This window comes from Fringilla coelebs (genome assembly GCF_963513975.1).
Source record: "Fringilla coelebs genome assembly, chromosome: Z".
Taxonomy (NCBI): domain Eukaryota; kingdom Metazoa; phylum Chordata; class Aves; order Passeriformes; family Fringillidae; genus Fringilla; species Fringilla coelebs.
In genome coordinates this window covers 10,500,168-10,528,128 of record NC_140031.1, presented here as the reverse complement: position 1 = coordinate 10,528,128, position 27,961 = coordinate 10,500,168, and the positions used below count along the sequence as shown (strand labels likewise).

The 27,961-nt window shown below is 43.8% G+C and overlaps 1 protein-coding gene across 3 annotated transcripts in view; it reads left to right on the top strand.

Annotated features, from left to right (window-relative positions):
• The window catches only part of PDZD2 (PDZ domain containing 2), a 137,689-nt gene that overhangs the window by 15,994 nt on the left and 93,734 nt on the right, over positions 1-27,961 (top strand). The window contains exon 1 of one of the 3 annotated variants that reach the window (XM_084225055.1): positions 6,435-6,541. The exons of the other annotated variants lie outside the window; for them this stretch is intronic. The gene's annotated coding sequence lies outside the window, so the exon portion shown is untranslated. Of the gene's footprint in view, positions 1-6,434; positions 6,542-27,961 lie in introns of those variants that run through there. 3 annotated transcript variants of the gene reach the window in all.

The window sequence follows — 27,961 nt, the reverse complement described above, 5'->3', positions numbered from 1 at the left end:
TGGGGTGCTGGCAGTGCAAGTAGAGCCTAAGCATCCTACTGGGTGTTTGCAAGGGGGTAAAACACTCTGTTCCCTGGTATGCTCTGAAAACACACAGTGCAGAACATCTGTTACTCACATTGAGATGTGTTTAAGAGTTGGTGCACTCCCGGCAGCCTTCTTTAGGAGAGGGTCTGGCCTTGCTACCCCTGGCCCAGCATTATCTGCAGTCAAGGTAGTAACAGGGCCTGGAAACTGGCGCCAGCACTGCTCTCCATAGCCCTTCCCTCTCTTGCCTTTATCTTATGCTTTATCTTCCTTATGCTTTTTCTGGGATGTGTGGTCATGTTCCATTTTGTGTCATGGCTAAATCCCTTCCAGCACTGCAAGTGAGGGAAAGCAGGGTGAGCACCTGGAGGCACCATCCTTAAGCAGATTGCCAGCAGCACTTTGATGGGCTAGTTGCTCTCTTGTCCAAATCAATTTCCTCTGGTAGTCTGGGAATCCCAGTATGAGACCTGAACAGTCACAGGTGTGCAGAACCCTTCCAACCTGCAGCAGCATCTTGCTACCTCCATATTGGGGTTGGTGGATATGAGGTACATTTTCCTTCTCTCTGTTGACCCTTTGGGATTATAATGAGATGCACATCATGTCCTGTGTGTACAGAGAATATTCAGATTGCTGTTCTTGTGCAAAGGAAATAAACCCCCCTGATAGCTGCATTCCCCTAGGCTGCTGAGCACCCCGTGCAACATTTTACACTCAGCAGAGCTTAGTACAGTTAAAAATAGTTCTTGTTGTCAAAATATTTCTTGGTAGTAAAAATGTCCTTAGGACACTTTGTGAAATGGTAACCTTTGGACATAACAGGGTAAGGAAAAATCAGAACAAAGTCTTTACTGCTGGAAGAAAAAGTTTCTCTTAATTGCGCAATATGGGAGAAAGTTTAGGAGCAGAGAAAAGTGCCATCACCTTGGGGAGGTGAAGAATGGAATTTAAATGGAGATCTAAGGGTTAGTATGTAATGTCAGATACTATATCTTTGTTAAGTATTTTTTTCCTTTGGTGCTTGAAAGTTTATCTGGAAGAAAATGTCTGACTATGTGTAGTGGATGAAAGTTTTGCTGGGAGTCTTTGAATTCAAGGCACGGTAAAGCCTGGCTTTTCAGTTTTTATTTGATTTTGGTGGGTAATGTAATTCTAAATTTGGCCTGCAAGTTATAATTTCTAAAAACAAGCTTAGATGCGTGTTTCCACCCTGGAAAAAAAAACCCCACTCTTAGTGATAACAGATTGTTTTGAGCAAATGCATGTTCCTATGTAGAGTCTCAGAACTGGGCCATACACTCTAAAGAAGTGAATGTATTAAGTGAACAGAAATTTAAATTAAAACAGAGGACATTACCAAGAAAAATGCATACAGTAAATAGGGATTCCAATGTGACAGACAGCTTGATGATTTTTTTCATTCTAATAACTGTAACTGGAATTAAATGTAGCAGATAAGGTAAATTGCTTAAAGGCCATATGATTTCTGGCTTATTGCTCTCTGTTTTACTTCAGAATACCAGTGCATTTCATTATATCTGTTTTCTGCTCTCCAACCTGAGCTATTGCTTTGTATTTTGAAATTAAATGCAGTATACTTATTGCCATGTAAATCACCACTGTTTTGAACTATGTGATATTGTATTGTTCTGGCACTACAAATTTACCTGAATTAGACAACTGCTCAGGGAGAAGGCTTTATCCCAATTTATAGAAGCTTCTAAATGAATTCTACAAGCACATAAGGAAAATAATTAAAAAGTGAGGTCACAGCTATATAGTATAGGTACATTGCATCATGGCTTGGAGTTTCATGGAACATTCTCTAAAAGTGAGTATTTTTAAATTTATGTAATTGATTTTTAAAAATACCAGCTTATAAATGAAATGCAAATGCATAAAATCAGCTCTAATATGATTGCTTACTAAATATAAATATTTCCACAAACAGTTCTCTGCCCTCAGAACTCAACCTCTGGCTAATGGAGCATATTTTGAAGATCATATTCCAGAAAGGGGCTTGTGGGGAGCAGTGGGAGGGGATTATCAATACAGTCATCTTACCTTATATCACTGCAAGGAAACTAGCAAGCAAAAAAAGAAAAGAAAAAGAGTCTACTGGAGACTAGTGATCTTAAATAACATTTTAAATAACAATTAGCCTTAACATAGGAAGTCACAGTGTCAGCCCTCTGGAACAAAGACCCTATGTCTGTGTTTTCATTACAAACTACTGACTGTATTTTGAGTGCTATAAAAATAATAATTATGGACAAGTGAATAGCAAAATAAAATTGAGAGGTTCAATTTCTTGACAGCCCTCAATACAGTTTTCTATGGATTACTTTCCTTTTAGGATTTTACCTAAAAATCCCTGCCTTCTGTTGTAGAAAATATTTCTGACTGTAGCCCATGTAAGTAAGGACCACAGATGAAAAGCTTGGTGACACACAGAGACAGGGCATAGAATATCTCTCAAAAATCAGTGAAGAAGTATCTAATTTTCTACTATTTGTATGGCGGCAGGAATAAGTGAGTGTTTACAAATAATTCTAGTTTAGGTCTCGTAAAGGCCTGTCTGCCTGCAATTTGCACATAAAACCCCACTAAAGATTAAGGACTGGGTTGTTTTCAGCCAAACCTGTAGCTACTTGGAATTTTTTTTGGTCATTGAAATTGTTCTGCACACCCCATGAACTTGCAGGCAGTGCAAAAAGAGGAGAGTGTAACTCCCAGCTGAGCTCTGGGTGGCTCTAGGGGCATGCTGGCTGTGGGCTGTGGTATTCAGCACTCCAGGGCTGTTTATAGTAGTTGTGTATTGGAGCTTTTAAACTTGCATTTTTTAAAAAACATAAACCAACCCAAACTACTTTTGTTTTGCTTCTGTGCAGAAGAAATGGAGAGGGAAAGGTTTTCTCTGTGGCAGTCCTCTCATAGCGTAGGAGCATGTGGTGTAGAAATGGGGCTTTCTGGAGGTGGTGGTTTCAGAGGCTTGGGTAACTCAGTGGCCTGAATGCCACAGACTGGCCGTGTGAACTGTGAGGGGAGCCACACAGAGATCAGAGAAGGGATTTTTGTATTTACACTGTCACTGCTGGGAGCAGATCGTGGCTTCTGCAGTCCTTGACTCCACCCTGGCATGCTGGATGTCCATGCAGTATTAACCCTCTTTTGTGTCATTTTTGTAGTTTTTGGCTGAGTCCTAAAGTTTGTTGTTTTGTTTCCAGAAAAATATGGAACGTTGTTGTCCTGGCTTATATGTGGTCCTGGTGGATGCTTATTGTGTTTTTAAAGGAATTTCTTTTAAATATGCACATTCATTTTGATGCCCATTAGATCAACAAAAGTCTTGGATCCTGGGAAGATGCTGTATAATTAACTCCATGTGTTTTGTGTCAGGGATGGCAGACATCTAGTGCCCAGGACACAGCAGTGTTTAGAGAATGCAAACATTTGTTCTTTACAACGTCTATGACTGTTGTAAAGAACAAATGTTTCTGGTAGTTCCAGCTTCTGCAGATAATGCTTGAGATAAGGCAAGGCTTAAAAATGGTGCAGTTTAATTTACTTAAGAACAGAGCTAATACTTTAAGAACTCTCCTCAGTTTTTTCCTCAGAGTGTTAACTTCTCATACTCAGACATTAGTGAAACTGATTTTAGTGACATTTAGTTTGTACTAATGTGGCCCTGTGGTGATTTGTGCTATTTGTTGTTTTCCTGAATGTGAATCAAGAATTTATTTGTACAGAGACAATCATAGGGAAAGAGCCAGAAATAATGGCAGTCCCAGAAATGCCATGCAGTATTGCCCCTGTGGTGTGGCATGGGATCCAGCTGCACATTTATTAGCTAAGCACTGAAGTGCCTTTTTCTGTAGCTTTCTTTTGACTGCCTTGGGAAATGGTTTCATCAGTCCACCATCCTTAATTTTCTTAATTTTTCATTTCTGTATTCCTGAAATTCAAGCTAGAAATTAATATGATGCCCAACTCTGTGGGGCAGAAGAGAATGATCTGTGCTAAGTAGTTCTTCTTGCATATGTATGAAGCCAATTTTCTTTAGACAGATTTCTTTAGATAAATCAATGCTTTATCTTTATAGAACCGTATGACTCAATTCCTGTTTTGGCTTATAGCACAACAGATTACTTTGAAATGCACAGCTGCATGTATGTGCGTAAAATATGTAAATGCTATCAATATTCTTTAAAATAAAAGCTAAGAAGATTTAGGGCCCAATCCCCCAAATTTCAGTGGGATGTTGGCTCCTAAACAGACCTAGAAAAGCCCTGCACAGCTGTCACCAAGCTGTGAGATGTCTAATACTTGTAGACTTTCCTGATGCCCAAGAGGCAGTTTCTCTTCCAGGTGCTTTCTTCCAGGGTGCTTCAGTCTTGCCTGAGCCTGAGCAGCTCATCTGTCTCCTTGTGCCTTGGGGACCCTGTATGCCATTTCCCTCTCCACTGTGCCTCCTCAGGCCAGTCAGCAGGAGAAGCCGCCTTCTCACTCCCTAGGCTGCTTCTGCCAAGGTTTTACCAGGCAGGACTTTGCGTTTTACTTTGCATTTGAATAGGAAATTTGGGTCATATTTTGTGGCGCATAGGACAAACATTTACTGGATCCTTCTGGACTTCCAAGTATGATAGGAGATTGTGCAGAATAACTGCTGTGGTCTCTTTTTTGTTTATGACTATAGCATAAATAAGTAGTGACACCAAAGGAGGCATCTCAGGGTGTGATTCCTACTTCAAAACTCCTTTGTATTATTATAATAACCAGGTCATGGGCAAAACACAAACAGTTTTTGGGTGGGGACTCAGAACAACCTCTCCTCCCACATTAACATCCTGAATTTTGGATTATGTTTTGCACAGAGCATGTAAAGAAGAGGTGATGGGGAGGCCTTGGGTAGGAGTCATCTGGGAGCTACTTATTTTCCTAGGAAAATAATGCTGGTGAGCATTTCTCTCCTCTTGAACAGAGGCTATGGAATTTGCTGTTGATATCCTGGATGAACTTCTGCTGCTCAGGGGACGCATGCAGCCATCACAGCCTCCTCTCACTCTGCTCAAAATCTGATCTCTGCTTTTTTAATGAAGGGGCTTATGAGGTTGGTGTTTCTTTTTCCTCAGGAGATGTCAGGCCATGAATCAGGGTGGGAAGGGAGGCATTTCCTGGTTTGCAGTGTTGAGCCTCAGCAAGTCGCACATCCCAAGGATTGAAAGTTTCCCTTTGGGTTACCTCTAGTTATGTTAACTATTGGAGTGTTTCATTTTGGCACCTAATTGACTACCTGGGCTCCGCAGGAGCTGAGGAACTGACATCAGGCCATGCATTTTGCTCCAAGGAACACAGGTTAGAGGCTCTTCTGTCTCCTTCTGAACTCCTGTGTCCCTCTAAACTCATAGAAGGCTGAAAATCACGATCACGCTGAAAATCCTGAAAAACAGGAGGGACAGTTATTTCTGTGCAGGGTAGTACTTCGGGGAGCCAGAACTGCTGTGGGCAAAGTTAAGCTGTTAAAAGATGGCTTGAGTACAGCGTGGGACTCAGCAGAAGAATTTAATCCCTGTCTATCTTGATTACAGTTGTGATCTGCTCACTCCTTGGGCAAATATAGTTATACCTTCCCCTTCCCCCCCCCCCCCCCCCCCCGCCCCTCCAGTTATAGCAATGGGTTTTCTACCTGTTCATGGCCAAAACTTCTGTATGAGGAGATGGCCGTGTCCACAGCTGTATAGTTCAGATGGCAGAAGTAGAAAATATAATATTAGCTGCTGTTAGGTCTGCCGGGAATCTGCTGCCACACACCTGGAAAATGGCCGTGAGATTTTAAATGACAGCCTGTGATAAAGACACTTGGCTTTGGCACAACAGGCCAGGCTCTGGGGAAGGAAACAGCTCCTGGCAGTTTTGTGGAAGCAGCAGTGGGGATTTTAATTTGGATGCCGCGAGTGAGAAATATTTTCAGCGGGTGGTGGTAGGGGGGGGCGCATACACAGGACACCTCTCAACAGGAGCCTGCTTTGGGTGGAGCAAGTGTGAAAAGCACCGTGTCAAGAGCAGGTCCCGCTGGAAACCGACCTGTGAAGGTGCCCGAAGGCAGCGCAAGGCTGGTCGGCACATCCCCCCGGCGGGGGCGGCTGAAGCTGCGGGAGGGGTGGGCGCCGGGGGCGACGGCCCGGCTCTGTCCCCAGGCACCGGGCGGGGGGTGCCTGTGTACCGGGGTCACCGCTCCCACCTGCGCGGCGGGCGGGGCGGGGCGGTGGCTCGGGGCCGTGCGTGGCCGCCTGCAGCCGCGCCCCGCGCCCGGGAGGCGGCGGCGCCGCCGACGAAGGTGCCTCCCCGCCGGCAGCAGCGGCGGCAGCACTGCCAGCAGCAGCAGCAGCAGCAGCCGCCACCGGCACCGGCATCAGCACAGGCACCAGCACGAGCACCAGCACCGGCACGGGCACCGGCACCGGCACAGCCACCGCCGGCGCGCAGCGGCTCCGCGGCTCGGCGCCGGCAGGTGATGGAGCGGATGAGCTGGGGGGGGCGGGCTGCGGGCGCAGCCGTGTCGCCCGCGGTAGCGGGGAGGCTGAGCCCGGCGGAAGGACGGGAGGCGAGGCGAACAGCAGCGTGGAGCCGCAAGTTGTGCCGGCGGCCGGAGCGGGGCGGGTGTGCGGCGGCCCGGGGGGACCCGGCTGCGGCTGCCAGGGTCCGTGCGGGCGGCGGGAGCCGCGGTGACCCGCGGGCTGCGGGACTCTCCCCACCCCGTGCTAAGGGCCTCGGGCTCGGGGTTGAGCAGAAACTTCATTTTGAGATCTGGCAGGAGGGTACGCGTTCCCGTGGGGACAGGACTCGGTTCAAAACCACTAAACAGTTCGTTTGGAGAAAATCTTTACGACCCCAAGCACAAACTGCTTTCCTGTAGGACACACGAATACCAGATTTTTAAAATGAAAGCGGTGCTGAAAGCCTTGCAGAGGAGCTTCTCTTGGCAAGCTACCGTACTGAAGGCTTTTAATAAGGAAAATTTAGTCTTTCAACTGGATGCAAAAAATAGAGCTGAATTATTACTTCCTAAATCTATCATGATTCCTGGCTTTCAGTTAGTAGAGCTTTTGGTGGCGTTCAAGTGCCACAACCATCATGTTCTTTAAATATCTCCTAATACCCGAGCAAACAAAAGTCTGTTGGTGTTTAGTGTGTTTGGTACATGTAGGTCAGAGCTGTACTTCATAGTTTGTGGTGATACAAATCCAGTGCTTCTGCTCGGCTGAGTTTTGGCAGGGTCCTCTCTTGCAGCGGAACTGGGGTACCTTCTAAATGAAGCTAACAAATAAAATGTGCTTTGAAATGGAGAGCAGATGGGAAGCCTCTTAAGTATTGTGTTGCACAACAGTGCGCTGTGTGTGCATTTGGCTGACAGAACTGGGGTTTGTGAGTGCATCCACAATCTGAGCTGGACCCTGTGCTGTTCAGAAATATCACGCATTAGTGTCTGAAACAGCAGCAGTTCTGATGTTAAAGGTTAATTCATCTCTCTCCTGACATTACTTTTGGTGCCTGACGCCCCTGGTCAGTATGTTTCTTAGAAATTTGTATATGTCCTAATTTTCAAATTCTGAAATATTCTTAAATTGTGATTAAGAGGGATAACTGGTGTTTGCTAGCTCAGGTGGGTGGTGTCTCAACTTTTTTAGAGCTGTTTAGTGAGTTACGCAGCTGTCCTTTGTATTGTAGAGCACCTGTGAATTGCCGTTTCATACTGACTGATAGCAATAGACTGATAGTAACACCCTCAGCAGTAGAAATTGAGGTTCGCTCTCCCAATTTCTTTATCCCTGCATCGCACCCTTTCTTCACAGTAGGGAGTGTCCCTTTGGCTCCATCTCCTGGCTCAAAAAGAGGATCCCCCTTCATTGAGAAGGTATGGAGAGATGGGAAGCCTGGGTGATATTGGTAAAAAGTGAGTGAAGAGGGTGATGAAGGCTTTTTCTTCCTCTTGAACTGTGTGTTCTTGGGATCTGCTCCAGCAAGGTCCCTCCACTCTAGGAAGCTGGAAATTAGGTTCTCACTTTTATTTCCTGAAAAGAGAGCATGTTTCTTATGCTACTTCTTATGTCTTGGAAAGATTTTTCACTTAGTGACTAAATATTATCATGGTATTTAGAAAATCATAATTTAGAATTTCTTTCCTCTCATAGATCTGCTCTCAACAGAAGGGTTAGTCATCTCTCCTGATACATCTCTCTGTGTGATCTTTTAGTGGAAATGTGTTAATGATATATCCTTTATGTCATGATTTTTCTGCATGGTCAGGAAAGTGTCTTTCCTGCAAATTATTAATCCACTTGAAATAGAAAACCTGTGGTGCTGTGGAAGGATCTTGCTGTGATTTAGCAGATGTATGACTATGATTGACTTTGTGTGTGAGCAGGAGGAATCCTATTCTGCAAGTACAGTGAGATAGCAGGAACTTTCCTTTGTGGAGCATCTTTTGTATGCTCTCGCTTTGGTGGAGAGCAGCTTCCTTCAAATGCCAGAGACAGGAGGGAAAGAGCCTTAGCCAGACTGTGTAACCGGGGTGCTTGTTCTGGTTGTGACATCCAGATTTCTGTGTCTGCCCACTGTACCCAAACTGAAAGGGAAAGGTGTTGGGCTGTTCTGTCACTGATGGATGCTTAGTGTTTGAGGTGCTCGTGGGGATAGCAGAGCAGTAAGGTATAACTTCCTAGAGCTGGTCAGCTATAGGAAATTGGGAATATCTCTTTTGTTTTTGTATCGATGACCTCTGTATTCCAGCAGATGCCAAACAGTATGTTAGTGCCATGTAGTTAACTAAAGTATGATAAATTGTGTGGGTTCACAGTAAGAGTTTACAAAGACAGCATAGCATGGTCTGAGTGCTGCCTGTGGTTTTTTGTTTGTGGGGCACTCTCAGTAGAGATGTTTCTAACCGTACCAATGGACAGCATTTTTCTCTGCCATGGGGCAGTGTCCCCTCTTTGCCTGCAGAGACATTCCTTCTAACACATGCAGTCTGGCAGCAGGGGAACTCAGGGAAGGTGATAGCTCCCGTGAGCTCTGGTGGCTCACAGCTTCTCTCTGGTCATCCAGAGCCCTTCCCTTGAGGCTAAACATTGGTGACTCTCTGAAATAATTTTTTTTCTGCGCAGTGCACTTGGGGGGTGGGGGGGAGGAAGATGATGCTCAGCAGATTAGCTCTGTCTATCTTTTAATGCCTGTGCTTAGACTTTTACCAACCTTTGTGCTTGATAGAATCACAGAGCCACTAACAGCAGACCTCCAAGGCTGAGCTGAATTATTTTCTGACTTATGTATCACGAAGAGATGCAGCAGCTCAAGAGATTCCAGCTGCAGAATGTGTGTGTGTGCAGCATGCCTTGTTCAGATGTTATTTCCTTAATAAAATTGCTCATTTGGCATGAAGGGTTGTTGGCTGGTTTGGGTGTTAGGTTTTTTCTCCACTTCCTAGCCCTGGGATACAACAGTCAAGTTTTCTTCTCTCTGGCTGGTTCTGTAAGGTAATTTAAGGTCCACAGTCTTGGTAGAACTGTGTTTGCAGGGAATTTGAGGTGGTAGCCTGTTTGACATGTGTGGGTAGAAATGGATGTTGCTGTGAGTACTGCATGTTTGCTAGGGACTGCAGAAAGGCAGCAGCCTCTGAGGAATGCTGACTGAAAATGTTGGCTGCAAACATCCTAGTTAGGTTTGAGTTACCTGAATATGCCCTGACTTCACACACAGACTCAGACACATGCACTTTCATTCAGTGTAGGCTGAGATTTCTTCAGAGTCTTGTAATTTTTCGTCTTCCCTCTTCCTCTTTCTCCTCCTCCCAACCCTGGCCTGTGGTAGCTGTTGCTCTTGTGCAGAGGCTGGGTTTGCAGCAGAGCCTGCACTGCCTGTGAGATGGTTAACAACTTGTGGAGCTGGATTTGGTACCTCCGCTCTACCTGATGAGCAAGAAACATTTTGCTCATCATGGGAGTGTTATCACTCATGGAGTGGTTGCACTCAGTGTTTTGCTAGGCTAAAGACTTGTAACAGCCTGAGACTGCTAATGAGGAATAATATATTCAGTTAAAATACACAGTGGAATTCTATTATTATAGGCCAAAATGTAGTAAATGACGAAGAGCTTAGTCTGGGATTCAGGGAAAATATTGTCTTTTCTGCAGAGTGCTTTGTGAATGTTGATGGTGATCAGTGGTTGAAGTCACATGAGACAAAACCTGGCACAGATCCTGGTCTGTTTTTCAGAGTTGTAGAGAACTGGGGTGTACAGAAACACTCTGACCTGGGGACACAATCTCAGTCCATATAATGTCTCAGAGGCTGATCTGCAGGACTAGTGGTTGTGGGAAGGTGATCGCAGCACTCTGTGTTGTCTCAGCTGAGGTCCAGTAGATCCCTAAAGCCTTGGGAGAAGGTGGCTCTGCTACCCCTAGACCTGCATGGGACGCAGCGTGGCTGTGTTTGCTTAGCCCTGCACTGGAGTGAGCTGGCTCAGGTGTGCTGGCTTTGGGGCATGTCATACCCATGTCATGTTTTGTTTTTTCATATACAAATCTCCTCCTGACAGTAACTGATTGACTAAAACCAATGTTATGTAAATCCAATGTAAATCTGAAACATAAGTTGAGCATTGCAAGGGGAAGGCTGTTAGTATGGCTGCCAGCAGTGTTTTCTGAAAATTTAGACTCACACTGGTGTGGTTCACTTGTCCCACAACATCTTGGTTTGTCCCACATGTCCCAAGAGCATGAAGAAGCTCTTGGATGCAGATGAATTCTTAAAACAGCTGAAATTTGCAGTAATTTACAGAATTTGACCTTTTGTCTCAATAAACTGTTTTGTGGCTTCCAAGTACTACTGTGAGTATATACAAAATAGACAGGGAATATATCTGCAAATCTCTGCAGCTGCTGGTCAACTGGGAAAGCAGCAAGGGCAGTGTTGATGTTGCTGACACAGGAATTGTAGAGAAGAACAGGAATCTTGTCCTACTGAACAGGAAGGAAACTTGTTTTCAAGTTCTTGTCCGTAAGGATGGTCAAGAATGCTTTGGTGGGGTCAGACTTATGTGCTGTTTGTCCACAGATTATCTTGCAGTCAACTAACGATACCAGGCAAAAGACCTTTGTCCTTTGTCTTTGAACACTGACCTTCCTCTTTTGGAGCAGGATATTTTGCGATGTGAGTTGATCCAGTTATAGCTCTGGTGCTCTTTTAGGTCAAAGCTGAAAGGGAGGGATGCAGCAATGAAAGCAAAAAGTTATTGAGATCCTTAAACACACTGACATGTAGGAAACAGCTTTTAAAAGACCTTTTTAAAATATGAATGAGCGTGAGATGTAAATGACTTGCTAAGAGGCCAGTTTCCAGAGACAGGATAACCATAGGGGACTGCTTGGCTTGTACTGTATATTCATCCGATTGGCAGAAGTTCCTGGCTTTTTCCCAGATTCTTTAATGTGAAAATATTTATTGAAATTGATGTCTTGATTCTGTAGGTTTTGACCGGTGACCTAGGGAGAAGTGTGACATGCTGAGCTGATACTCAGGCTTTTTGTGGTTGAGTACAAAACAGATTTGTTTATTGACTGAGTGGCATCTCCGGTGTAAATTCCCCTCTGCTTGGTTGATGATGAGCCAACTGGTAAGAAATTGGGGAAAGTTGCTTTCTTCATAAAAGGGAAGTTATTTCCTGTATCTCTTCTGGGAAGAAGGCTGTGAAGGATGCGGAAATGCTTTGTGCATGAAATCACTTCAGCTTTTTCATGGTGTTCATGAAATATAGGTAGAAAAAGTAAAATGCTTTTGGTAGGCGCCACCTGCTTAACAAGACCCAACAATGATGTAAGACCTAAAACTGTGCTGCCCTGCTAAATTCCCAGTGCTGATATCTGAATAGCAGAGTAGGGAGTAAAGAGTGAAAAAGGGCTTGGGAGCCGAACATTCCTCTAGGGTGGTGGACACATCTGTGAGAGAAAGCAAAGGAGAAGCTCTGAAAAGTGCCTGCTAGCAGTGCAAGTAAACTGAGACAGGTAGGATGTGTCCTGTCACAGAGCGGGTGTCTGCCCATGCAGCAGCATTTTCTGTCTGCTTGAGATATTGCTGGGCTCTTCTAAGGGAGCTCAGAAGTTATGGGGCTTCAGAGGGAAAGCTCTTTTCAGGGCACTCACTCTTGAGCTGGACTTAAATTACTTGTGATTTACACCAATCTGTAAGAATGTGTCTGCTCTTTCCTAGCTGTAGGCTCTGTTTTAAGCTTCGGATAAGGATAGTGTCTCATCTCTTCTCTGTCCAGCTGCTGCAATCCTTTAAAAGTGTTTCTTTCGCTTAAAAACCATGATGTGCCTTCCATGAAGCAGAAGTTTAGACCTGCCAAGATGGTCTTTGAGGTTATCCTCCAGCAAAGAAACTTCTAAAAAAGCTGCCATTCAGCCACAATATTTGAGCAGCCTTCCAGAAACAGCTGCTGGGGATGTAGAAGGCTGAAGTTTTCATGGCTGAAAAATTAGTTTTGCCATTAAAACTAAAATTTAAGAGAGAGCAGGTGCTTGCAAAGTGCGGCAGCTGGCTTGAGCAGCCAGGGCACTTCTGGAGGAACAGGGAAAAATAATTTTATATTGTCTTGCAGGAGCTCAGCTGCCCTGTGAAAACAGTGCAGAATTGGCCAAAGGCAGTTATTTGTTCTTCAGGTGAATTGCAAGAGAGTGCTCAGGGACCATGGGCACACACACACACTGGTAGTTTTAAGGGCACTTCAAAGAATTAATTATCATTTAATTTGGAACTCAAAAGCTATGATATACAAATAGTTTCCCCTCTGTGTTCCCATTGTTTAGCAGAACCTCCTGCTAGTGCTGGGTTAAGAGCAAGAACTTGTTGTCTTTGGTGTTGCAATGATGACTTTCAGAATTCGTCTAATGAAGATAATGTCAGAGCTGCCAGTCCCAAAGATGCAGCACAGTGAAAGTACCAGACTGTGATCCGAAGAATAGAGGGAAATTGGTAATTTCTGTTTGTATAATCTGTGTAATTGACTCATGACTCATTTTATGCTCATAGATAGGGAGTTTAGGTGGCCTAAAAATACCCTATATTTTATTGTAAGGTTTGAAGCTTGAGTAGAGTGCAATAACTGCAAATATATATATATATATATATATATATGAAGCCCCTCTGTGGGCAGAGTATTTGGCTGTAGGAAAAAAAGTCTGAAATGAGCTAGTTGTTCTCTTTTTGTCTTTTCTAAATCTAAGGTGGTGGTGGGATGGTAAATTCACAGAAGAAAAGCTAGCTTGTAGGGGTAGTTCTCCTTCCTTGCACATCTCCTGTAGCAGAGGCAGTAGGTAATGGAAGTGATGTGGAGTCTAATTTCTATCCTGCTGCAGAGGCATTTTGAGCCTTTGAGATGCTGCAGAGATGCCTTCCGTAGAGATGCTTCAGAAGGCATAAACATCCACCGGTCTCTATACTGCAACATATGGAGAAGATATTTCTATATAAATATTTGAGAAAGATGTTTTTGTGTTGTGTGGATTTTCCAGGCGCCTCCTGCCTAATCCCACTTCTGATGCAGTGCTCTCGCACTCGCCTCACGCTCACTTGAGTGTCTGCGGGAACACTGTCTGGAAGGGTAATGTCAAAAGCATCAGTCATGGGTCTTTATACTGATTGACATTAATTAGCCTCTATGTTTTCCTTCTCTCACTCTTGTCCCCTTTTTAACTTCATGTTTTTCCTTTGAAACAGAGATTGATTTGGAGTAGCAAGATAGTCAACTGCCCTTATTTGAACCTGCCTGCACTCTTAATTTTGTTGGGCAGTGTTGGGGAATAGTGAGGGAGTTCAGCCATGAGGGTGAATCATTTGCTATCACAGTGACAGTTTCTAAAGCCCTCAGCCACCAATCACCTCCTTTCCTTTAGAAGTGTGTCTCTTCTAACTAATTTTGAGAGACCTGCTGTGCTTTTCACCAGCCTCCCTTTGCTGACTTTTTTTTTTACTTGACTTGGGGATAGCCTCAAGTTTTCTGGGGAGAAGTCATCCCCTTTTCAACTCTGTAGAGATTTGGGAAGCCAAAGTAGCTTCCACTGTGTCTCTGTCATGAGCATGGACTCTCCATACACTTAAACACCATGTCTCTGTAGTGACAGCACAAGACCTGTTGGCAGGTGGGGGAAGGTCTGGGAGGTTCTAGAGTAGCAAAGCAGATCCTGAATCTTGTTTGGAGGGCTCACTGGGCCCTGATGGTGAGGATGTATATTATCAGGACAAACTTTGCATTTCTTGCATGTTTTTGGCTGTCTTCAACAACCATCTTGTAGACTTTCAGGTACTGAACAGTCAGTCTCCTACCTGCCTAGTAGGTTTTTTTTTTTCTTTTTTTGCAAGCCTCTTTTCAGGTTCTGGCTTAAGCCTCTTCTTAGGTGGTTTGTACTGCTGTATCTTTCCTTTTCCCCCCCCTCAAAGAGAGCCTTAGTTTCGCTCTAATAGCAAAGCCATCGCCTTTTTGTCTCATGGGAGAGGTCATCCTGCTGACCTTTCCTTGCACTATTTCAGTGTGACATAACCTTTCTTGAACTCTGTAACCTGAAATTGCAACATTGCTCCAGCTGAGACCTTACTAGTGTTTTGCATATTTTCCCATTCCTCAGTGAGACCTCGAACAACATCTGTCTTTTCTACACTCTTGCCATGAGCCACTAAACCATCCAAATCTTTCCCTTTCTATATCACTTCCAACTGTTGAGCTTTCAAGCTGCAGAACATATTTCTTTAATCCTAAAGTGCATGACTGCACTTGGCTTTATTACAAGCTGTACCTCTTGTCAGTTGTTTTAGTCCTCAAATGTTCTGAATACACTTCTGCCCATCCTCTGAGTTGACAGACTTTCTCAGCTATACGTTGTCTACAGATTTCATTCACAGTCCCCTACTTTTCCTATCAAGGGAATTAGTGGAATTGCTAGATAAGACTGTCCCAAGGCGGATCTTTTAGGAAATCTGTTTATAGTTTGTCTTTCTCACCAGAATTTCAACATCTGCACAAGCTGCCCTTCTTCTGCCTTTTGGGAGGTGGAGCTTGGTTTGGCTTTAACCCTGGTCCTAAATAGTAAACAGGATGCATTCTGGAGCTGGGCTGGTGGGTGATCCACATGCAGACAGGCGTGTGGAGTGTTGGCAGCAAGAATACATGTGTCAGGGCTGTGATGGTAAATATTTCCTCTTGGACAGAGAAAAATGGCTTTGTGTTCTAGTCTGTTATTATCAACACTTAGCAGTTCCTGGAGAAGGTTTATTTTCATCTTAGGAAAAAAAAAAAAAAACCCCAAAAGAAAAAGAAACAAACTCAGAAAAATAATAGATACATGTAACCAATTATTTTAATATAAAGTGGGAATGGCATTTTTAATTTATACTCTTATTAACTGTAGGAATGACTAGAGCTGAAAATATCAGTTGTGTCATCTCTAAGCATTGAAGGGGTAACTGAAATAGAATTGTCACTGTCTCACTTGCTTATTTGAGTGTGTCTCTGGCAGAAACGGTCTTGAAAATCTTGATCTATGTCTTTCTTTATGGTTAGTGCCAAAAAACCAGAATAGATCATCTCTGTGAGCCTTACAGAAGCCCAGTTCGAGTTGGGAGGGGATTACTGTGGTCTCCCAGAGCTTTGAGCAAGCAGCACAGCCGTTTCTAAAAACATCAAACACACCAGGTGGGTCATTATAGAATGAAGGGAAACAAAAAAAAAAAGCAGAGCTATATTTTGAAGCATATGTTGTATATGCCTAATATGGCCAGTAATCTTAATTATTAATGGAGGACACAACAGGTCTAGGGCATTACCTTTATACATTTTGTGAATACATGTTTCAGAGAGGGAAGTCTGTACTTGCATGATATTCAGTAAAATCAGTGTTTGAGGAAGGTGAAGTACTACAAACCCCCTCTTAACTGCTATATTTCCTTTGTTCAGTGGTTTTAAAGCACACCTGGAGAATTCTAGCACATGAAAGGAGCAAGCAGGCCATTCCTGGGCCCGGAGGGGGATTAGGAACTCTGTGGCATCTGTGAGATGTTCAGCTGATGCAGTGAGAGTCTGGACTACACTAGTTTGAAAAATGAACAGCATTTGCTGTCCAGCCACAAAAATCCATGTGTGACAACTTGCTCTCTGTGGGTGTACATGAAGAGACAATTTAGAGTTTTGTCCTTGCATTAGTATCTGGAGGAGGACAGATCCCATCCCAAACAGATTTTTTTCTCTTAAAGAATCATCTAAAGGTAGGATTTAAAAATTTATATTTTTTCAATTCCTGTTCCAGTATGTTCCCTGCTGCTGTTCTACATATATTTGCTCATCAGAATGCCAGCGTTGGGTTCACAGAATCTCTGTTAAAGTAATGGAAATGTCATATGATTGGTTGTTAGTATTTAAGTCAGTTGTCTGTCAGTTGTACAGTGTATGGTTTCCTTTTTTTTTTTTTTTTTTAATGACTCTTGAAGCCTTTATGGGGGCTGATCCCTTTAAGTTGCATGACAGAGGGTTTTTATCACTTAGTTCAAAAATTTTCTGCTTGAAGTCCAATTACTTTCCAGAAGGTGTGGAAAGCCCCAATTCTCTACAGGGGTTATTTAAGGGAATGTTTGTACTTTGGGTGGCCGGTATAAGAGTCTTTGATCCTTAGATCTGCTGAACTGTGAAACTTGTGCAAAAAGTACTTTCCAAACATGAGCCAGTTTTTATCCTACCACCTGGATTCACCTGGTTTATTAGAGGTAATGGAAGAGGAAAGGCTGCATGGGGATGACTGCAGCTGTCTGTCTGAAACTTTTGGCACTGTCCTAATTTTTGGTTCTGGTGCTTTCTCCTATTGGAACAGATTTTTGAGACCTCACTACCACAGCTGTGGCATTGCGTGGGCTGCATAGCTGCATACCAGCCCGGGAATGTTAAACAGAGTTATAATAGATTCTTATTTTCACCTCGTGATTTAAAACAAACTCTCCAACATGTGGTTGTGGCTTGTGTGTTGTCACTTTACAGCACTTGCAGTTTCAAAACAGATGACTGGAATCTCAGTGGTTTTTAAGAGCACACTTGCTTTTTCCCCAGGGTTTTCCTCCTAGTGGCAAAGTTCCCTTCTTGCTACCCTCCACTCCAGCAGGGGCCCAGGCAATCTGTCTGGACATGCAGTGCTTCTGTTCCCCAAAGTCTCCACTACAGAGCTGCTGCTCAAAAATTAACTATTTCAAGTATTTACAGTGCTGTAGATGAGTTTCCTGTGCTGCCAGCTCAGTGAGGCTCCTGGTCCTGTGGCAGCACGTGGGGAGGAGGCAGCAATGCTGAAGATGAGCAGCAGAAATGTTGAGTTTGCCTTATTGTGCAAAGATTTACAGTGTTTGCTGTTGTGTATCTTAGCCTCATTTAAAGTACGCACTTAGGCATGGCTTGTTGATGTAAAGCATGCCAAGTCTCCATTGCTGAATTTATAGGGGAGACACAGGGCCAAAGTCCTGTCTTAGCTACCATATAGGATTTTCCTTTAATGAGGATAGTGAAGTAATTGCTTATTGGAACTTTGGGACCAGATCCTCTCCTAGAATAAATAAAGCTAAGCTCATTTAGAGCAATTGAGCATTAATCTCTATAAGACTTGTCCAAAGATATATTGCAGTGAACATAACAAGGAAGAGAGCTCATTATTTTCCAAGAGAAGTGACAGATGAGAGTGCATTTCCACTCTACAATTATCATCGCTTCCTTTTTAATCACATCACTGAAAACATCTAGTGGCCACTGCAATGGCAGTATTTGTGAATGGAGGCTGGATGTATTCAAAACAGCATGAGTGCAGCAATTTTTCTTTCTTACAGTGTGTCTTGCCAAATACCTAATTTTCAAAGATTAGAGTCCTGGAGCGCGGAGCTGAGGGTCTGATTGGCTGGAGGACATTCACGGCTCAGTAATGAAACACTGATGTATAAAATGGTAATTGATCCCTGGAGCACCATGAGCGCTGAGCCAGATGACATTATGTGCAGATTCCAGCATGGTAACAGAAACTGTGCAAATGTTGGCACAGAGGGTTAAATGTAAGATTAACTAACCATGTTCTGCAGAGGTGGGGCTAAAATGAAATACACCGTTCAAAATATTTAGGGTGGTTCATCAGAGAAGAGGTTTTCCATGCAGTTCTAATCTCTGTATGTTTGTTTCACAGATGCAGTCAGAGGTGACTTCTTCTTTAGAAAGGACTGCTGCAATTCACTGCTAAGTCCAAGCCTGACCAGTCACAAAAAAGTCATTTTGGAAGCTAATGGTATTTTTTAATGCACCTGCATCTGTTATATGTTACTTCTGCAGACTCTTTTAAGAATATTACTTGCTGAGGAAAACTTTTTTTTTTAGCGTCAGAAAGGCTACTGCAGCACTTCAGTTCCAAAATAATTAAAAATATAATCCCCACCCTGCTGCTGTTTTTAGACATTTGTGTTTGGCCTGTATGACTTGTCCCTCCATGCAGTCCTAACAGAACTGGTTCTGTGTGGGTAGTTAAGCAAGCAAGACATTGCAGTTGTGACGATGGATTTTGTGCCCCTGGGTACACTGGGAGGCTGAGCTGGAACTCCCCTGTGGTTTCTGATCTTCCTGGAGTAATGGTGCTTCTGCTGTCCCCATGGGCTGCTGTAATTGCAGGTTCAGTACTTGCCATGTTTGTTGCCGTGCTTGGAGACTATCCAGACTCCTTTCTGCTGCACTGAGGGAATAAGGGTCACTTAAATAAACTCCTTTCTTTTGTGTGTGGGTGGGGATAGCACCTGTGTGGTTTATGCAGAGGCATCTAAACTCTGGATGTCTGGAGCCTAGTGCAGAGGCTGTTTGAGAGCGTGCTCACTGCAGGCTGGACCCCACCATACCTCTGCCGTACTCCCCATCTGGTGTGTGAGCTCACTGGTGCATGCAAAACATTTCTGCAGCTCTTCCAAGGTAATAAAAGTCATCAGTGTGGGTGGAACAAACATCCTTCCTTCATCAAAAGCTTGGAGAGGTTAAAGGTAGGATAGTAGGCAGCCCCTGGTGCAGGAGAAAAAATTGTGCTTGGGGCAGTCAGCTATCTTTGCCAATTCTCTGCACTGCTTTGGACAAACTTTCTTTGCTTGCAGAGTATTTGACTGAAAGCAGTCTCCTTGTACTGGTAGTTTTGGGAAATGTGAAGGTATATTGATTGGTATGTGTTTAGAAGGGTAAAACTCCTTGATTCCCAGAATCTCAGAGGCATCAGTCCAGCTCCCTGCCAGCCAGGGTCACGTTGTAGACAGTTGGGTGGTAGAAATTCCTGATGGATGAAGTGACAGTCCATTTTCCAAGCTATTGGACAGTCTCCAAGAAGGATTGCAGGATCTTCTCTTGATTTTTTTCGTCAGTTGCCTATTGTGTCTGAAAACAATTGTTCAGTTCTTCATTTTAACCATGGCAAGACTGTAAATTAGGTTGCATGCTTCTTTTCTTTTAGTTTGAGGATTTTTTGTTTGTTGGCTTGTTGGGGGTCTTTTCATTGGTTGGGGATTTTTTTGTTTGTTTGTTTTGTTTGGCTTTTTTCCTCCTCTCCTCCTCTCCTCCTCTCCTCCTCTCCTCCTCTCCTCCTCTCCTCCTCTCCTCCTCTCCTCCTCTCCTCCTCTCCTCCTCTCCTCCTCTCCTCCTCTCCTCCTCTCCTCCTCTCCTCCTCTCCTCCTCTCCTCCTCTCCTCCTCTCCTCCTCTCCTCCTCTCCTCCTCTCCTCCTCTCCTCCTCTCCTCCTCTCCTCCTCTCCTCCTCTCCTCCTCTCCTCCTCTCCTCCTCTCCTCTTTTTCTCCTGCCTTGTTGAGTCATAAATCTGGTGGAAGTTGGTAATTCTGCCTCCCCTGTGGTTGATCTCTGGAACAGGCACCCCAAAGAAGTGGTCACAACCCTATGTCCCTCGGAGTCCAAGAAGCTGCTAGGTTTAGTTAAAACGAAGGCAGTTCTGGAAGGAGCTTGGTAATCTGTATGGGCCCCTTCCAGGTTGAAATGTTCTGTGATTCTTTGTGCACTTTAACTTATGCTTGCTAGGATTTGTATGTACTTACAGATATCTTGTGAGATTACAGGCTGATACTTCTGTGGGCTTCCTGTCTATTCAGCATAACCCACAAATAGGACATCCTGAGCTCAAATCAGTTCAGGCAGTTACAGCTAAGTGTTGCTACATGAGTTTTACTGTGATCTTGGGTGTTGCTTACATCATTTTGGGCTAATTTTGTGGGGAAATGGGGTTTAAGCATGCTGCAGGTAGTGCTGGTGTCCTGTTAGGCTGTTGAATCATTCCTGTCTATGAGCCCAGGATAAAGTCCAAGTAGAAATTGTTAAGGTGGGTGCAGTGGATCTTCAGTTAACTAGTGTGCTTATGAGCCTAAAAGCCCATGTGCAGAGCAGGCTGTATGATGCCACAACCTAAAACCCCACTTTTGCAGGCAGATGAAAATGCAGAAAGGCACCTGGGCACATTGGTAGAGCTCTGTTTTCCAAGTCGCAAGAGGACTGCCACCTCTACAAAAAAGTGCAAATGGCAAGAAATGCTTGTTTCTGTTCGATTCACAATCCCCCTGTATTTTTCACTACAGCTGTTGCCTGTGGGGTTTTGAATTACTTGGTTTGGACAAGAGTTGGCCACATGAGTGTCTCACTGACTCTCCCTTTCCCATTCCGCCTCACTGTGTTGTGATGTTGGCGTTATGAACATCCCAGGATGATGCTTAAATCCAAATAAACACAGTTGCCATGGCAATTAAAAGAAAACTGGAGAAGCACTTTTGTCATTCTTGTATAATGCCTTGTATGATGCCATGTTCGTAGAAACTTCACCTCTGAGTAGGACAATATAATTTTTTTAGCAGAAATAATGAAATTAGAATCTGATGGATAACCACCTAGTGGTGATGGAGTTGTTGCACTTCATATTTGCAGCCTTTTGGTGCCTCACAGAGCTCTGGGTGCACTGGGCAGAGCAGGTTTTCTTTGGTTTCCTTGTACATTTGTTTTGGTTAATTTTCCCCTCCAGACTGTGCCACTTGCTGTGATTTGTGGTGGCTCACTTCTAGTCTGCTCAGTTTAATGAGCAAAATGTCTGTTTTCTTCTCCTGACAGCACCATGGCCATCGCCAGCTGACAGATGCTCATGAAGTTAGGTCAGTGGTGCTTCACTGCCAGATGATTGTAGTTAAAAAAATATTTGTAAGTGGCTAAAACTTTTTTTATTCTTTGCATATTGATTGATTGGCTTTTAGCTGAAGCCAGTATGTATTTTAGACAGATGAAAACCAGATTTTTTGCGAGCATTCTTCTTGTGAATGTTTACTTTAAGAATACTTTTAATACTTGGCTCAAAGGAATTTAATCTTTTTTTTTTCTTCAGGAGATGATCATTTTATAGCATGTTGAACATTAAAGTTAATACAGGTATTCAGAGTGTATGAAAGATTTTTTTTGTACATACATTTTTAACACAAAAATGCCTTGCATGCCAGCAATGCCATCAGCTTATTCTCTCCCTTTACCTTGTTCTCAGACCATTCAGTTTTTTAATCTTTTACAGATGTACCTCCTTACAAGGAGGATTGTAAGTCTATAATTTGTAATAAAGTTCTGTTTTCTTTATGTATCTTATCTTGACAAAAAACACATTAAATATAAACTGGGAAAATTAAAAGTATAATAGGTAATTAATGACAATGGTTTTAGTGTAGATATCATAGAAGTAACGTACATGTGTTTAGAATATTTCCTAAAATTTGACCGCGGGCTAATTGCTGAAGGTATTGGAAAGATTTGAGTATGAAGAAGAGTAACAGTGACTATGTAACAAAATTGGGGAAAGTGTAAAATAAAAAATGGTGTGGTGATCATCATCCATTAGTAGCATACCTCTATGAGGACTATCAGGAGCTTAATGCAGAAGTCACTTGTTGAAATTTGTTGTGTGGTAGGCCAAAGGTCAGTCTTGAGAATTGCAGTGATCTCTTCTGGCCTTGAAAGCCTTGAATTGAGTAACTCTAGTCATGTTTCTAGCAGTATAGGACACAAAATATTGAAAGTCCTTATTCTGAAGAGTTTGCAATGCAAACAAGAGAGATATGGAATAAACAGGATGCACCAGAGAACTCCAGAGAGGAAATGACTGGGATGTCATTGTTTGTGAAAGTGTCGTTTGTGAGAAAGCACTGTGGATTTATAACTTTGGGGCATCATGTAAGAAATGAGCAGAGAGGAGGACTTGAAATGGGTGGAATGATGCATAGGAGGAAGAATGATGAAAAGCATTTGAGAGAAGAGGGGAATGGAAAAAACCCCACAAGGATAGGCCAATTGCAGTCTTTGGCTGACATATGGGAGAAATGAACAAAGGCTGCTTGGACTTTAAATAGGGCTGACTCAGTCTGGACTTCCAAGGCAAGGCTGCTGAGTGAGAGCGTTTTGCACCAGAAAGTGTCTGTGATCCTGTGGTGTCTGCTACCCAGACTGGTGATGATACTGAGCTTAAGTCTGCTCCTTCATTCAACCCAGATTCTGCTGGCAGGACTGAGTTCAGACTAGGCAGGTACAGCAGTCCTCTTATCTGTTAGCAAAGGGAAAAGATGAAAGTGGTGGCTGTGTGCCCTGGTGATAGAAGTGGGCGAGGGTCTAGGTTTTTACCTGTTTGGGCCTGAGATTGTGTCCCCAAACCTGGGCTGTGGCAACCAACTCTAGGAATCCCCATTTGAAATAGTTATATCTTAGTCCATTTTAATATTAAACTGAGAAAAAGATGTGATCTCTTCTAGGTGTTTAAAGATCTACTATGACAGCTGCCAAGTACAAGCAGCACATTTGGTGTGGCATGGCTTCTGTTTCTTGACAGCATGTGCTGCTCCAGGTATGCATGGATATGTACCTGCTTTGTAAATACAGTCACAGGTTTGTGTGCAAAGATCAGACCCATGTGCATGCCAGGTGTGAACTTGGCAGGGATCACTTGCCTTGCTGGAACCACTGGACAGAATTACTCTTTGTATTGTAAAGACAGTTGCAGTCTATATTGTTCTGTTTAATATATCTTTTAAATGACAGGGATTCTACATGACAGATTCTTTTTTCTATGCGCACTGAAAGCATTTTAAAAACCGTTTAAATGTAATCCATATTAATTTGACTGTACGGATCCCTTTTTAAAAAGAACTGAGAACAGAGAGAGGAGACTTTGGGAGCATGCCATGTGCTGCCTCCCATCAGATGCCAAAATTTGTTAGCAGATGAGGCTTTTGGATATTTTCTTGGCGGTCAGGGGGTTCAGAGCAGTTTCGGCACAGGATGTGATATTCCTGTGGGTGCTGTAAATCCTTTATGTTTGCAGCACAATGGATTGTTCTGACTGGAAGAGATGAGCAGTAACACAGGCATGTCTCCCCCTCACCGCTTTCTCCCCTGGGCGTTGGAAGACCTGCATGCTGTGGGTGACTTGCAGTGATGGCCAGCACTTGGTGTGTGTTAGCTTGGCCCCCATTACTGGAGGCTGTGGAGAGCTTGGTGGGTGATGGCCAGAAAAAATTTTTCAGACACGACAGTAGTGAAGATTTTGAGTCACTTAGCAAATACCCAGGAGAAAAGGAGTCTGAAAATGTGTGTGTGTGTGTAGACAGGCAAGGTTTAGGTGACTATCTCCTGAGGTGGACTCTGAGATCTGCTTAATGGTTGCTGGTTAAGGTAAGTCAGTGTGATCAAAAAGGATTCGATCTGTGCTGTGACAGTTTGGCTGCTCCTCTGCTCTCCTGCTGCAGCATTTCTGAAGAAGGTCAGTGAGGCTGGTGAAGGCTCTGGAGCACAAGTCTGATAAGAAATGGCTGAGGGAGCTGGGGGTGTTTTACCTGGAGAAAGGGAGGGATCAGGGACGGATCCCTCCCTGTAACTAACTGAGAGGAGGGTGTAGCCAGGTGGGGGTCGGTCTCTTATCTCAAGTAACAAGTGACAGAACAAGAGGAAACAGCCTCAAGTTGTTCCAGAAGAGGTTTAGATTGGATATTAGGAAAAAAGTTCTCCACCAAAGGTGTTACCAAGCACAAGCTCCTTAGGGAAGTAGTGGAGTCACCATCCTGGATGGAGCTGTTTGAAATAAATGTAGATGCAGCACTCAGGGCTATGATTGAGTGGTGGGCTTGGCAGTCCTGGGTTAATGGTTGGACTCAGAGGGCTTTTTCAGCCTAATTAATTCCATGATTCTTTATTGGCCCTGTGAGAGGAGCCCTATTCATGTAGCATTTATTTGGTTCCTGGCCTATAGCAAAAATTGTTAAAATTGAAGCATTATTGATCATAAGTACTACATTATTTTCCTGGATCTTTTTCTCATCCATGCAGAAAAATGAAATACTGCATTATTCATTTTTTCCCTGCATTACATGGTTGTCTAGGATCTCCTGATCTTTTGAAGTCTGCACTCTGAAGACCTCACAGCTGAAGTGCTAACTTGGCCTTAATCCAGAATTTTGAATCAAAGTCCCATTACGTGGCTTCTTTGTTCAAGGGATGAAACCTGTGTTTCTGTGGGACTGGGACTGGGCACGCAGTGTGGATGCTGCTGCCAGCAGGAGTGGGGTGAAGGAGTCCCCTTCTCCCCCAGCTGCCAGCTGCTTGGCAGAAGAAGCAGAAGTCAAGGAGTAAGCTAAAGCGGAGCCTGAAATGTCCTCAAAGTGCTGGAGAGGACTTTTGGCCTGGTTATGGCTTTTTAGCTAAAGGGAGAGTGTCTTTTTTTGTCAAGGCAAAAGTCTCATGAAACAGGTCAGATCAATCCATCTGCTTTTTTGCTAGAAAAGCAAAATTCAAATGAGACTCGTTATCTGCACAGTTTATATATTTAGGAGTTGCGTTAATTATCCTCATTAGCTTAGTTTCTTGAGAGAAATGCTCTTGATCTTACCCCTTGTACCAGAAATACAATCTGGAATGAGTCTGTGAAAATAAATAACACATTGATATGGTTCATGCAATGACTTCTGAGTACCCTGCTTGGGCAGCATCTGTCATTGTGATTATTCCTGTCTCGCCTTGTTGGGACCCTTCAGATTATCTTTCCTGGACTTCAGCTGGTAGGAGCTGCCATTTAGCAAATCAGTCCACGTGGTTAAGAGGTACTGTTCTCTGATAGTACTCTGTGCAGCTTACACTTGTCAGACACTGGAATCTATTTACTGAATTCTTTTCAGACAAGTCGTTTTTGGCACTTTGCAAAGTTTCTTTCCATGTGTCCTCACTGGCTGAATGCTAATTTATTCAGAAAGGCTCAGCTCCAAATGCACGAGACAGTATTTTCACTGTTTCCTACTGTCTGGACAGCACTGCATTTGGAGAATTCATGCCTCCTCTCTCCTTTGTGTCCTTAATTTCTTTTGCTAAATGTGTGATGATGTGACACAGACACTTCATACACTTACATTAAATGGCATTGTATTGTGATGGGAAAATCAATCTCCACTCATAGCCTCTCCACTGGGAAACACCCGATAAGCTCATTGTATCTATACAATAAATTGACTTGAAGTGCCTTTGACAAATGACATCTCTGAATTTTCTAGTCTTTAGTGATTCCTCTAGCCTGGAGGATACAATGAATTAGCTGATCTAAGCTGAATTGTCCTAAATATCCTGATTATTTCTACTGTCTGAACCAATAGTGGAAACAGAGGAAAATTGTAAGGAGAAAGGGATAGAAATTATAGGGTATTCAAAAAGAGAGATTGTCAGGTCTGAAGGGCAGTTGTTTCCATTTAGTCTGACCTTGTGTATAAAAAGTAGCTGTAGACCTTCTTGAGTGACGCTTGAAACGTATAATCACTTAGTCCAAGCTTTGGGATGGGATTTTGCTCTCAGTTCCAAATTCCATAAGCAGCTCAGATATCCATCTGCATGGCTCTCAACATCGCAGCACCCGATTATTCTCGGTGGATTAATGAGATGCAGAAATTAAACCAAGGAAGTGCTTTTGATCTCCTTTACAATCTAGGAAATAAGGCACAGTGTCTCCTACTCCCCTTCCTCTGGGAACTGCTTAGTTTGAGTGAGAGTCACATTTAAAATGTGTGTAAGCACCAACAAGGGCTTGTGTGCTCTGCCAGCGCAGAGCTCCATCCTGCCCTGGCAGCGGGTGTGCTCCACAGTGACTTACCCACATGGCCTGGATTCAGGCGGTGTTTTCCAGGGCGTCTTTGCAGCAGCACGTGCTCCATGCCACTGCCCTTGTGGCTGGGTCAGGAAGCTCAGTGCTGATCCTCATGCCTGGACATGCTGCAGTGACTTGTGAACTGCGTGTTCTTAGTTAGACCTAATTCCCCGCAGGTCTGATCAGTGAGGTGATCTCTGGGTGTGCCCGCCAGTCATGTGCATATGCACAACAGGGACAGCGTGCAGATGAGCTCTTGTGCCCGCTCTTTAATTATAACGAAATAGTTTAAAAGTGGTTAGAGGAGGCCACACCTGGCTTTGTTGGAGTTGGGTCTCTGAGATTGGGGCAGTTGCTCATGGGCAGTTGCATGGAAGGACCTTGTTAAAGCCTTAATCCAAAAATTTTCTCTTTCATGGTGTTTGCTTTTTTGTTGGATTTTATTTTATTTTTTTAATGAGAGGAAAGCTAGATGCATCCTATTAATTAGCTGTGGTTGTTCATTGCATCTGATCTGACTCATGCTTCCTCAACCCAAATTTCAGACCTTTGGTAAAGAGAAGATCTTATTTCTTGGGAATCGGGTCATTGAGATCAGTTAGGAAAGGAAGCAAAACAAGGCCTCTGAATTTAAGGAACTCTTCCAGCGATGCCTTGTTCTTAACTGGGCAGTGTTTTAGCAAGGCAGGGTGTTACTAAATCTGTCTCTCGAGTTTGGAAATCTTTGTGAGATGCTACTAGTCAACCAGGTTTGAGTTTGAAGAAAAACAGGCAATTAAGTGGGGAGGCATCAGTTTCCCCTGCCTACCACAAAGAGCCGGCTGATGTCCCAGTAAATTACAGCTGTCGGGAGGTGGTGATTCATCTCTGCAAGCAGCACAACAAGTGGGAGAGCAGTTGTTGGGTGAAAGCAATGTTCAGGCCTCTTAGCACACTTACTATTTTCCTGTAGAAACCTGGGGACGGATTAGCACATGGTGTTCTTCCTGGAGCCTCCTGAGAACTCTTCCAGAGGGAAACAGGAATATCGTGTTTTTCTTCCCTTTCCCTTGATCACGGCCATGCTTTCTCACCTTGCCCTTGTGCTGATGCTTCTCTTGGCATGGGTGGATGGTCAAACAGGTCAAGGGACTAGAGCTGTTGAAAACAAACTCTCTGTGCTACACTCCCAGGTTGTTTTTTCATACATCAGGCCAGACTGGAAGTGAACTTAAGACATCATTTGGTCAGACATTTCATGGGAATAGGAGACTGGATGGGCTTTTCTATCTAGCACTCTGCATGCTCACATCCGGGAATCCTCCAGCAATATGGACTCTCCCACATCCCTAAGAGGCTGCTTTTTTTACTTGCATCGTATCCCTAGTTTGCTGATAGAGCAGCTGCGTGGCCATGGCACATGGATGGGAGTGCAAAAGCATACAGGCACAGCACCACGGTGGCACTGATTCTGCTTGTTGTAATCTTGCTTCTGCTCTCAGCTCTGCTGTGGGTTTGCAGAGGGGCCTCAGGCAGTCACTGTAATCCATCACAGGTTTCTCTGTGACAAGGCTAATGCTAGTGACCTGTGTGGAGCAGAGGGATGCATCCAGCTTTAGGTAATCCAGTTTAGCATGTGGTCTAATAAGGGCTGAGAGCTGAGCCCAGTTTGTTGGTGAAATACTTGTTTGTTTCTTATCTCCTCGTGACTCTGGGGCC